General features: G+C 38.3%; 1 long non-coding RNA gene across 2 annotated transcripts in view; it reads right to left on the bottom strand.

Moving 5' to 3' along the window:
- The window catches only part of LOC133631333 (uncharacterized), a 41,820-nt gene extending 30,126 nt beyond the window's left edge, over nt 1–11,694 (bottom strand). The window contains exon 1 of one of the 2 annotated variants that reach the window (XR_009821445.1): nt 11,582–11,694. This is a non-coding gene — a long non-coding RNA (uncharacterized LOC133631333). The remainder of the gene's footprint in view (nt 1–11,581) is intronic. The other variant, XR_009821444.1, reaches the window with a different exon arrangement.
- Nucleotides 11,695–14,030: the final 2,336 nt, after the last annotated feature.

Genomic DNA, 14,030 nt, shown 5'->3' with positions numbered 1-14,030 from the left:
TATATATATATATATATATATATATATATATATATATATATATATATATATATATATATATATATATATATATATATATATATATATATTTAAAGTAAACATGTATATATTATACAAAACCTATACAGTATATATTTTTATTTTACTTTTTTTTCCGAACAGAAGTTATTTAATATTTCTTTTTTTATTCAAACAAGTTTCTGAAAAATTTTACGAGAGGTGGTCTCATAAATGTGTTAAAGTAATGGTTTTAACATATTTAAAGATGTCAAAAATGCAGTGGCATTTCAGTGATGTCCTACTTAATCCGACTTCACCTCTCAAAATACCGTAATTTATGTCACCACATGGACACGGTTGGAGATACTATACAGAAACCCACTTGCACGCTACTGTGCATTGAATCCCCTCAACAGTGTACAAAACGGTCTATTTTTCGGCGCATTTAACATTCAATAAACCCGCTTCAGCAATCGAAACATATCTTACGTGGCACTGTCAAAATTTAAATAATTGTATAAAACCAATGAAACATGAAAAGATAAAGAAATAAAATATTTGAACTCACAATTTGTTGCACCCATCCGACACAGTGTAAGCCAGTGGTACCGCTCGTAGTCGGTTGATTTGAGGGAAAGTGTTGTGCCAAAATGTGATTGCCTGCTAAAAATGTATTTCCTTCGCGGGAGCGCGTACCGCTCGCTAAACCTGCATTGCTTGTCTTTGTCTGTCCACAGCGGATTACTAGGTGTAAGACAAAACACTTTATCTTCATGGTTATTGTACCGGTCTTTTTTCTGTGTCTTTCTATGGCTCGTATGGTTCTGGTGCAACTTCCTGTTTTTCGCAACTTGTGATTGGATACTCACTTGGGACTCCCAAGTGAGTATCCAATCACAGCATTAGGCCAGCTAGAAGGCCTTACTGACAACAACTCGTGATCTGATTGGCTATAGCAATTGTCTATCAACTGTATGTCCCCGTTCACTTACAGTGCAAAGACGCCCGCATTGTTGATTCTGAAGGCTGGCAGATTTGGTACAGCATGGCAACATAAGCTAGCTGAATTCTGATTGGATACAAACTCTAACCTAAAAACAACAGCATCGGAAAGAGCATAATATGACATGAAGAAAATATGAATACTTTTGGATATTTAGGGAAAGTAAATACAAAAATATTTTTATCTTTGATTATGATCATGATTTCTGGTTATGTTAGGCCAGCAGAGAAGACCTTGCTGGCCCTGATGGCACACCACTGCAAAAATGTCAGAATTGGCTCCTGGCATCCTTCAGTCTTTTCGTATGCGGCTCTCTGTGGATGGAGTTTGGAAGAAGATAATTTACCAGGTGACATCGCCAACTACTGGCCTGGCATGCATATTACATTGCATTTTTGTGCCTGGTGATTACGTATGGAGAACAAAAGCCATACTTGACACATCTCAGTGGTTGCATAACTGGCTTTAAAGTCAACCTATATCTTCAACGCTGTGGGGCGGCATCGTTTAAGCCGCAGTTTTTGGGCTGTTCAGAATGTTTTTGTCACACTTTAGCTCAGCACGTAGAAGTATTCCAAACGTTACAAAAAGATACCTGTACAAACTTAAAGGGATCAACTTGGTGAAGGAAGTGACCCCTAGTTGTGGGGGTGCCACAACGTGTTGGCTGCACAAACAATCAAAGCAGCGTGAGCGAAGAGAGGGGCCGTGAGGGGACAATACCCAGGCTGTCCCCTGTTGGCCTCACGCCACAAAAAGACCCGATTATAACCTCTTTTTTCTCTCTTCTGTTGGCTGGCCTGGCAGAGTGGACAGAGACATAGTCTCACAGTCTTTTCCCGTCCTCTGTTAAGCTGTGGGGACTCTCCCAAAAAAAAAATAGGGGACGCTGTAGTATTGGACCAGCCACTGTGGGAAAGTCATTAAAATGTAAAACACTTCTCTTTTTTATTTGTTTCTAAGGGAACTCCTGGAAAGAGGCGCCCGCGAAGGCAATGGATGTTAATGAGCACAGAGACCAGTTAGCCCCCACAGGACCCTGCAGTTCTGTGGACTGGTACCTGCTGGCCGCCCGGCAAGAACCACAGGCTTGTTCTAACGCAAAGCAAGAAACTTCCTCCCTCCTTCAGGTGGACCACCAGAAAGCATTTTAGTGGTGTTGACAGAACTATGAATTACTAGGTTATTGTTATTTTCCTGTTCCAAAGGGTCCCATTAAAACCAAAACAATGGACCTCACAAGCAATAATGTAGAGTAAATCCAATTAATCTGTTCCAGACACCCAAAAACAATTTTTTTTAAATTTAATTGTTATTGTAGTTTTTAGAGGGAACAAATATACATAAAGTTGATATTTTTTTATTTAAAAAGGTACCATATTTTCCGGACCAAGGGCGCACCGGCCAATAAGGTGCACTGCCGATGAATGGTCTATTTTCAATCTTTTTATATATAAGGCGTACCGGATTAAAAAGGCGCATTAAAGGAGTCATATTATTATTATTTTTTCTAAATGTAAAACACTTCCTTGTGGTCTACATAACATGTAATGGTGGTTCTTTGGTCAAAATGTGGCATAGATTATGTTTTACAGACCATCTTCAAGCCTCTTTCTGACAGTCGCTTCCGGATGCACTGTTTTGTGGGCGGTCTTATTTACGTGGCTCACCTTCGGCAGCGTCTTCTCCCTGTCATCTTTGTTGTAGTGGTGTAGCCTGCAAGGACGGGAGTGGAAGAAGTGTCAAAAGATGGAGCTAACTGTTTTAATGACATTGAGACTTTACTTAAATCAATAACGGAGCAGCATCTTCCCATCTGGAAACAACAACAACACCAGAAATGTGTCCCGTGAAAAAACGTCCGACCGGAACTTTCTAATAACTAAAGTTCCTTGGGTGAATAATGTAAACTCACTACACCGGTATGTTTTAGCGCTTTCATGGCGAGTTTACTGACAGATATAAGTAAGAACTTTATATTAAAAATGGCAACAGCGGAGGATAAATGTCCCATAACAAGAAGATAGAGAAAAATAAGAAACTTATTGACTACGGCGTCAGCACTGACTACAGAGACGGACGCGAGCAATTTTTCAGGATTTATGCAGACCCCAAATACAGATCAACAGGTGCCAGAAGGTAAGAAAAGTTGCTCTTGCATATTATTGCAAAACAAAACGCCAGATAATGTCTTACCTTATACACACACCATAATAAAACTCGTATGTTGAAGCACAGTACAATCCATCAAGCGGTGCCATAGCTTACCGAAGTTGTACTAAAACATTTTGATAGATTTTTGAGTGCCGTGTGTAATGTTCTATATTTTCAATAAAACATATAAAATGTTAGTGTTGTTTACTTGAGTCATATTGCCATCATATTGCAGTCTACACTTATCTCTTATGTTTGACTGCCAACTACTGGTCACACTTATTACACCATGCACCAAATAAAATTGCTTCGAGGTCGGTAAGCAAAACCAGAATTATTCTGTACATTAGGCGCACCGGGTTATAAGGCGCAGTGTCGAGTTTTGAGGGAAAAAAAGGATTTTAAGTGTGCCTTACAGTCCGGAAAATACGATATCCTAGTTGAACTAGTGAAAAACCTAAGAAAAAAAATGAAATTGTATCGGTTTAGGGCTGTCAGTGTTAATGCATGTGATGAAAAAAGTATCACGTTATTGTATGTAAGTAAAGATCACATCCGGTAAGACGTAAATATGATTGTAAATAATGTAAATAATTCAATGTGATTATCTTGTGTGATGACTGTATTATGATGATAGTATATATGATAGTATATATCTGTATCATGAAGTGGACCCCGACTTAAACAAGTTGAAAAACTTATTCGGGTGTTACCATTTAGTGGTCAATTGTACGGAATATATACTTCACTGTGCTTCATTATGTACTAATAAAAGTCTCAATCAATCAATCAAAACGTGCGCATTGTTACGCGGTCTGTGATTGCAATGAGGACGGCCTATTTCGCTTCAAAAGAGAACTTTAGATAAAACTGAGGTAACTTGCGGGTATTGCAGCGACTAAAGTCCTTACCATTGGCGCACATCCACTTTAAAATACCATCTTAAAGCAGAACTCGAGGATGGCGCCGATAGCACAAATGCTACTTCGACAAGAAGCAAACATGCTGGCGTTTTACCTGCGTCAACGTTGTCAACAAAAGTACCACCGTTCAGTTAAACGTATGCCTTGGCTTCACGGACAGCCACCACATGTAGGACACATAACATCTGTGAAGACCAAGTCTTGCAAGAAGATGGCATTCATAACACCATAGCTGATGTGTTGCACAATACCTTGGAGAGGGACAATTACAGCAAGGATACACCAACTGTACTACACAAACACGAGCATCAAGTTGCACCTACCGGCTGAATATGAATGCATTTTGCTAACAGGAGAACATTGGACATCTGTAGGTAATCACAATGAGATGGGGTCTGGAAAGGTAAACAAGCTTTCATTCTGACTACCAAATTGCATTTGTTTCCAAATATTGGGGTATTTTCTTAAGCAAATGTTATTTATGCAAGCAAAAAGGAGGTTTGATACACCCAGATATATTAACAAAAAACACTTTTTATAGAGAATCATTATAGTTTTATATGTAGAAAACTATTTTTGGATAAATTTGCAGGTAACATCACTTTCACCGTTATTGAAGACTATAACGAGTGGTGAGGAAAGAGGGCAAACTACTAAAACTATGGAGGGCAATCAGTAAGCGCCATGTTACCCTTGATTGTTTGGCTACACTTACCGTAGCGGTGTGGTGCGTTCAGTGACACTCTGGAAACAGAGACTCTATAAGGCTTTTGTTGACATCGATTAAAAACCCCTCAGTACACAAACTTTTCAATTTATGAACCACAGACTGAATAAAAATATGTTTTGTTCTACGAACCTTGTTTCAGTGTGTGGATGTTTCATCCACCCATTGTGTACCTGCAGCACAGCCATTTTGTGGCCGGCAGCACATGCATTCTGGACGGGCTGATGAATTTTTTGTGCTCATTCAGTCAGCAGAGCAGTGCTGTCATTAGCTACTGTGCTAATTGCTACTTTTTGTGCTTTTTAAGTGTTTTTAGCCTTTTTACAGCATGTTTCTAGTTTTGCTAGCTCAATACGAGTACAAAGAAAGCAATAGACAAGCAGTTCACCAGGAAGTATCCACAGCATTGTCGACAATGCCTCCTACCCCTCCCTTCCACTGTACGCCAAGAAGATTAAATAAGGTAAAGTGGATGTATTTCTTTTACTCCTAATCATTATAGCGACCTGGCTGTTAAAGTTAAGGAGTTTTGTGATTTTAAAGTGTGGGTGCTCCACAGGTCTAGTCACAATGTGTGTGCGTGTCGGCAGGGGGCCTACAAATGAGGACAGTTCAGTCTGTTGCTGTTTTGACTTTGTTATTAAATACGACGTTCACTCATAACGCTCCTTGTTATTTGTGTTTGATCTACATAACTGTATAGTGCTTTATATTGTGCTTAAGTGTGCACACTTTTACTAAAATATGGACTTTTGTGGAGTTAAGAACCCATTAGTCATGTTTACAATGTTTGGAGAAATGTATTTCAATATAAAGACTTTTCTATTTACCAACCCTGTTCAAGAACCAATTAGGTCCGTGACTCCAGGTGCCACTGTATTATTGTATTACCGCCTGCTACAACTTTATGGTAGGGTATTTTTCAGACGTACACTATCTATTAAAAAAAACAGAGTGAGCTACAAACTTGTGTTTAATCGTACTAAAACTCGGAGTGTATGAAAACTGATTCAGATTTTTGGGGAAAATTTTGCCTAAAACTGAATCATATGAAAACCTAATCTATAAAAAAGTTTTCCTAATTTTTTTCACATAACTGTAAAAGGAACTTGTGGCTCCTCCGTGGCATGATAACTTAAAAGTAAAGACACATTCAGATTGTTTTCTTTGTTAAAAAAAACAAAAAAACAAGCACAATCTGAAAATGTACGAGTCATAATGTAGTTGTTTTTTACACCTAATAGAATTCTATCTTCATTCATTGTTATTTATACTCTCTAAAATAAATGATGTGATAATGTTTTTCAGTCAAATACGTGGAATTGAGTTTGGCAGAGTTTTAAAATGCTCTAATTAGTGTTAATTTTGAATCTATCAGAATATGAAATGAATACTAATCTCAAAATCTAATTACATGATGTTATTAATGTCCATCCATCCATTTTCTACCGCCTATTCCCTTCGGGGTCGCGGGGGGCGCTGGAGCCTATCTCAGCTACAATCGGGCGGAAGGCGGGGTACACCCTGGACAAGTCGCCACCTCATCACAAGGCCAAAACAGATAGACAGACAACATTCACACTCACATTACTAATTTTCCTCAACTGATGCACTAACATCATGTGGTTTATTTGGTACATATGTAGCATCCTCTACAACAAAACGTGTCAATTTGGACTCAAATTGACACTAACATGAAGTTAGAAGGAATACACATTATTTTAACATATTTATGTGCGGCCAGAAAATATGTCCCCAGTCATAAGTACAACACGAAATGTACAGATTTGTTTATTTTGGTAAAAATGTCACAGGTTACATTACCAAAAACATCTTTTTGACAACCAAGGTATGAACAAGCTGCGTAAGTACGTAGTGTCCAAACAAGGAAGTGTTGACATAGCTCCACCCCCTACAAAAAATTGCAATTGCGACATCCAGTGGACACATTTAGAACAACAGCTTATGTCAGCTAAGTTCTTGCGGGCCGGATAAAACATGTTTGTGGGCCTGATGCGTACGTTTTACACCCCTGTGCTACGTTCTATAACCATTACATTACAGTAAATCCATACTATTGTGATAAAATTGGAGAAATATAATGTAGAAAATATTGGCAAAAAAATCATGAATATCAGACAATGACTTGTCTATCTGTGTTGGCCCTGTGATGAGGTGGCGACTTGTCCTGGGTGTACCCCGCCTTCCGCCCGAATGCAGCTGAGATAGGCTCCAGCAAACACTTTCTTCTGGCGACTACTCATTCCACATTTTTCAACCCACTTCAACCGTTCCACCGTCAAACCATTCCTCTTAAATCAGGACAAAAAACAAAGTTGTTTTTTGAACTGGAAAAATTCCCGGTTTTCCCAAAATTCCTGGAATTCCGTAATACCATTTCTCGATTACAAACGTAACTACTTCAACATTTCTCGACCGATTCGAAAAATTCCAACACCAACCATTTCAACTTATTCAGAACATTCAAGTCTCAAAATGTTCCCAAAAAATTCCCGCTTTTCCCAAAATTAGAAAATGTCCATGAAATTCCCAACATTTTTCAAAGTTCCACGATTCCCACATTTTTCATCCGATTCAAACCGTTCCAACTCCAAAATATTCAGCCTGTTCAAAATTGTGTGCAATTAAAAATAAAAAATGTATTAATTAATTAATTAAAAATTCGACAACTTTTTTTTTAATTCACGGATTTCCTAGAATTCACAGTTTTCAGGGACATTTTCCTCATTCAAAATTAATGGTCCATTTTTTAAACTTCCACAATTCTCACATTTTTCAACCTATTCAAACCATTCCAACATTCAAACTATTCTTACATTCATACTACATTCTATCAGCATTTCAGTTCAACTTCAGCTTTGGAGCATTCACACGCATTTCCTTCAGGAATTGCCCCATCTAGTTCTCATTATCATCATAACCGTCTGTTTTGTCTGAAAGTCCAGTTTGGAGACATTTTTTAGCTTGCAAACATAAACCTCCATCTTGGCGGTCAGATTCATTCCTTTATTCGGCAAAGCATAAAAATATATGTATTTCATTTTGACTCTGTAATTGACAAATTGCTCGTTGTGTACAGTACAGGCCAAAAGTTTGGACACCTTCTCATTCAATGTGTTTTTCTTTATTTTAATGACTATTTACATTGTAGATTGTCACTGGAGGCATCAAAACTAGGAATGAACACATGTGGAGTTATGTACTTAACAAAAAAAAGTTAAATAACTGAAAACATGTTTTATATTCAAATTTCTTCAAAATGGCCACCCTTTGCTCTGATTACCTTTTTACACACTCTTGGCATTCTCTCGATGAGCTTCAAGAGGTAGTCATCTGAAATGGTTTTCACTTCACAGGTGTCATAGTTTTGATGCCTCAGGTGACAATCTACGAAATTGAAGAAAACGCATTTAAGTGAGAAGGTGTGTCCAAACTTTTGGCCTGTACTGTATGTATTGCATTTTGACCCTATAATTGACAAATTGACGCTGGTGCTGCCTGTTGTGTATTTCAATAAAGTTTGTTTTTTTAAAACCTGACAGGGTGAACTCACTGGTATATTCAAAATTAAAGAAACAGCATCATTTCTAAGAAGAGACACGGGTCTGCAATCCTGCTTCTGAAGGCCCTTTAGGCAGTTTAGATTAGATTAGACAAGCAGAATTTTCATTGGACAAAACATTTTTTAACATATTCAGCCAGTAAGAGATAATGAACAAAAAAGACGGTTGGTAATAAATAAATACATTTTTCGGAACAAACTCTATAAGTTCTAAATGTAGGTCAAGGTTATGTTATCTAAGCATTACACAGGCACACATAGTGTCCTCTAAGTAGAACATTACAGTAATGACTCAGTATTGTCTTAAAAAACACATGATGGTGTCCTGATCACTTCTACAACTCTGTAAAACAATTAGGAGGCAGTAAAAGCAAGTCTGACATCATTCTCATGCAGCATGTGTGTGACCAGCTCTATGTGGAGCAGGGAAACTGGTCTGAAGCAGTCTGCAGAGGACTCTCTCATTCATTCATTGTCAAAATGAGGTCCTCTGCTGGCGACTAAAGGGTACAACATGTTGTTTACCAAGCTATGCTCATGCTATTGTGTTTGCTCAGCAGGATGCACACATGTTCTCAGAATCACTACATGTTTCACTACACTCTTCTGACCCCGAGGATAAATATTGGTATTCTATTTTGGCTCCGGTGTATCGATTGGATATACCAACAGTCCCAGAACAGGTCAAAGGCATGTGCAGTACTTGTGCACACATTGATTTTTTTTTTTTTTTACAACTTTACCTCACCTGTGTTTCCTCACCAGTTTATGAAAGAGACCACAGGCCTTTATTGAAGAAAGAGTTCGGAGAGCAGGCGTTAGTATGCAATGTTACTAATCCGATCATGTTATCTTGATGTTGTCTGTTGATGATGATCTTGTCACCGAAAAAGTACTCAAAAAAGGATTAGATCGCCAAAAACACACAAGGAGAAGTCACCTGAACTGGACTTCACCTGCACTCAATCTGATGCAATACAATACGACGCCCATTGTGGTTCGCCTGCTTCAATTCAAAAGCCCGGTTAATCAGCCCCCAGGACCCCCCCCACCCCCAGTCAGAACTGGGTTAGTGTTTATGTAACCATAGTGTCTGTTCTCATACACCCTCCGCCACTCGTCTTCCCCTAATCTTTGCAGCTTGATTATACTCTCCATCCCTCCCGCGCGCCCCCGCCGTGCCATGTTCTCACACACGGACACGATCCGTGCGGGACCGCATGCACGGAGAATCTGCCCCACTCTGGTTTGGAGCGGATGGTCGTGGGTTTTTCACAATCGCAACATGGACCGCACCTTTCGCATCGCTACAGAGATTGTTGTCACCAACACGCATGTGAGGAATAAAAAAAGCGGTTTTATGCAGGAACAGTTTCGAGGTGTCGATATTTAGTGCCTTCCATTGACAGCATGTCACATTGTTGACCTTGTTACTGGCAAAAATAAAATCGGTATTGCACACTGAACACCAAGTGTGCATCATAGTCATTTGAATATGTACGGTAAAGATACTTCAGATAAGTAAGGTATAGGAATGATATATGTGGGTAATGGTAAGCATAAACATGTCCACTATAAAAAAAAATGTACGATTAATTGATATTGTATTCCTAAGATTCAACTACCGTATTTTTTGGACTATAAGGTGCACTTCAAATCCTTTCAGTTCTCAAAAATCGACAGTGCGCCTAATGTACGGCATAATTCTGGTTGTGCTTACCGACCTCAAAGCTATTTTATTTGGCACATGGTGAAATGATAAGTGTGACCAGTAGATGGCAGTCACACATAAGCGATACGTGTAGGCTGCAAGATGACGCCAGTAATCAACACCAAAACTTTAAATGTTCCATTGAGATTATAGAACATTACACACGGCACTCAAAAATCTGTCAAAATGTTTTAGTACGACTTCGGTAAGCTGTGAAGCCGCACCGCTTGATGGATTGTACTGTGCTTTAAACATACTAATATTATTGCGTGTATAAGGACCGCAAAATGGCACCTATTAGCAGACATATTACCTGGCATTTTGTTTCGCATTATTATGCAAAACCAACTTTTCTTACCTTCTGGTACCTGCTGATGTGTATTTTGGATCTGCATAAGTCCTGAAAATGTGCGCAGGTCTGCCATTGTAGTCCGTGGCGACGCCGTAGTTATAAGCTTCTTCTTTTTCTCTACCTTCTTATGTGACATTCGTTTTCCACTGTTGCCATTTCTAATATAAAGTAGTGTAAAGTTCTTACTTATATCTGTCAGTAGACTAGCTATCAAAGCGCTAAAAACTCTAGTGAGTTTACATAATTCACCCACGGAACTTTAGTTATTAGAGGGTTCCGGTCGGAGGGTTTTTCACGGGACACATTTCGGGCGTTGTTGTTGCAGTAGTGAGCCACGGATGAGGAGATGCTGCTCCGTTATTGATTGAAGTAAAGTCTGAATGTTATTAAGCAGTTAGCTCCATCTTTTGACACTTCTTCCACTCCCATCCTTGCACGCTACACCGCTACAAAAAAGATGACGGGGAGAAGATGCTGCCGAAGGTGAGCCACGTAAATAAGACCGCCCACAAAACGGTGCATCCTGAAGCGGCTTGAAGATGATCTGTAAAACATAATCTATGCAACATTTTGACCAAAGAACCACCATTACATGTTATGTACACCACAAGGAAGTGTTTTGCATTTAGAAAAAAATTATAATATGACGCCTTCAATGCGCCTTATAATCCGGTGCGCCTTTTGTATGAAAGGAGACTTCCATAGACCCGTTCATCGGCAGTGCGCCTTATAATCTGGTGCGCCCTATGGTCCAGAATACACGAGACATCTACAAGTTTGCCTTCTGGAACATAGGTATTGTTTTAAAAGGACAATAATTGATTTTAATCGATACTACAAAAAGGAAAACATTGGATTTAAGAATGTCAGACTTTTAATGAAGTTTAACACTTTTAATTATAAGGACGTTTAAGGATGTCATCGCCATAAGTTGGCGAAACAAGAATGTCGGATTGCTCCGTTCGCTGAGAAAGGTCACAACAAATGCAAACGCAACATGACAATATCATAAATCACAACACAATACACAATAACCACAAATGATGTGATGGACACAACGAGCTGGAGGCAGCTTTGGCGATGTGAGCCCAATATTAAGAGTTTATAGACAAAAGAAAACACACTTACCATGAAGTGGGAGAACAGCGCAAGAAAAGAAGCTCGAGTCATTGAACTTATTGTGACAATCAATAGGCGGAAATAGGCAGTACAGAGCATGCGCAGTGCCAAACAATGATCGCCTGAAATAAAGGACTGATTGGCAAGCGGGTGCAGGTGTGTCCCGGCTGCCGATCAGGCAGCAGGTGTGTCCCGGCTGCCGATCAGGCAGCAGGTGTGTCCCGGCTGCCGATCAGGCAGCAGGTGTGCACGGCACGAGGAAGTGACCCTTACAAAATAAGAGCACAGGATAGGAACTAAAATGTCACACAAAGAGAAAAGGCAAAAATAAGTTCTAAACCATCACAAGAGTGTGACAGGAGCTCGTCATGGTGACGGATCGACTCCCTCAACAGTATTATTGGAAAAGTACAAAAAAAAGTTATTCATGACTTATGACGTGTTTTACTTTTCCAACTTCGTTCATTACACTTTTTTGATCTTCCCGTCTCAGGAAGTCGGCAAGATGTCGAAACTTGTTCACTGTCACTTCTGTTCTGTCTTATGTTCCGTCTTTGTATTATTGTTTTGGCTTATAGTTGTTGTGTTGTGGCTTTATGTTGTTGTGTTGCGGCTTTTGCAATCAAGCTGTAGCTGAAAGTTGTTGTGTTGTGGCTTCATGTTATTGTGCTGTGGCTTTATGTTGTTGTCTTGTGGCTTTTGCAGTCGTGCTGTAGCTGAAAGTTGTTGTGTTGTGACTTCATGTTATTATGTTGTGGCTTTATGTTGTTGTGTTGTGGCTTTATGTTGTTGTGTTGTGGCTTTTGCAATCGTGCTGTAGCTGAAAGTTGTTATGTTGTGGCTTCATGTTATTATGTTGTGGCTTTATGTTGGTGTGTTGTGGCTTTATGTTGTTGTGTTATGGCTTTTGCAATCGTGCTGTAGCTGAAAGTTATGTTGTGGCTTCATGTTATGTTGTGGTTTTATGTTGTTGTGTTGTGGCTGTTGTGTTGTGGCTTTATGTTGTTGTAGTGCGGATTCATGTTGTTGTGTTGTGGCTTTTGCAATCATGCTGTAGCTGAAGCTTGTTGTGTTGTGGCTTCATGTTATTGTGTTGTGACTTTTCTCCGCTTCCGTAGCGGTTTACTAAAATGAGAGGAGTGGCAGGTCAAACCACGGCTCATTTAATCTTAAAACATTTGGTTGCACTTAATTTTTTATATACATTTATTTTGCATTCGTATTATTTCGGTGTCAAAAAACAAGAATAAAGTAGTAGGTAAATCTACTGTTAATTCAACCCGAGGTGTTGGTTGCACTTTATTTTTGGTATTATATTGTATTATTTTATGTTGAAAAACTAAATATTCACCTGCAGTATCCACTATATATTCCAAAGTCACATTGGTTGATTTTTTTTTTTTTTTTTTTGCTAAAACGTTACTTAATCAATTCTAAATAACTGAATCATTTCGGATCGAGTCGTTTTAAAAAAATATCGTCCCTGAAGCGTATTGGCAAGAACAAATCTGAATCGAGTCGAATTGTAGTTAAATTGTTCCACCCCTACAAATTATAGTATCTAATAATAACATAACATAACTTTTTTTTTAAATATATTTATACCCCAAGTCACATCATTCTGAATAAAATACATAATTAGGGCAAACACAAGGACTTTTTTTTAATTGTTTCTATTTTTTTGTATTTTTTAGGAATTGTGTGTGATTTGAGTCGAAAACTATTCTCGATTCAACTCGATTCTCGAGTCGAACCGATTCCGGCGATATGTTATTTGGCACACAGATGGGCTAAAAAACTGATTTTTGAAAAAATGAATTCTTAAAAATATAATAATATAATTTAAAAGTCTATTTTTTAAAAATATGAATAATTGATTTGAAACAGGGATGAATAAGAATCACAATTTGAATACAAATCTATTTTTTGAGCACCCCAAGTATTTTGAATGTTTTTATTTTTTCTGTTTATTTTATTTCATTTCAGATGTATTTACTTCATTTTATCATTTGTGTATTATATTATTTATCTATTACACAGTATTGTGTATAAAAAGGAAAAAACTAACATTTTCAATTAAAATAAAATTTTGGTACAAATCCGGGAATTGTTTCTCCTTACAATATACAATATAATTGCATTACCACCACCTACAGGACTGGAGTGGAATTTCACCCACATCAATAGTGTTCAAATGTATATTAGGAGTTGTTTCCTTTAACTTTATCATTGTCTTCTTCCAAAAGCACACAGCTGTTTTTACGCCAATATTTCTGATTGTAGTTTATACATTCAGCAGCATAACTTTTACCTGTAAAAATTTGTTCTTCAGAACTTTATCAGTACCAACAAACTATTGCAAAAATACTGCAATTGTATATTACTAGTTAAATAGGACGCTGGACACTTTTCCTCACTCATGTAACTTTTTTTCTTTTTTCCAATGCAGTCACGTGGT

The sequence above is a fragment of the Entelurus aequoreus genome, linkage group LG16 (genome assembly GCF_033978785.1).
Source record: "Entelurus aequoreus isolate RoL-2023_Sb linkage group LG16, RoL_Eaeq_v1.1, whole genome shotgun sequence".
Lineage (NCBI taxonomy): Eukaryota > Metazoa > Chordata > Actinopteri > Syngnathiformes > Syngnathidae > Entelurus > Entelurus aequoreus.
This window is presented reverse-complemented; position numbering and strand designations above follow the sequence as displayed.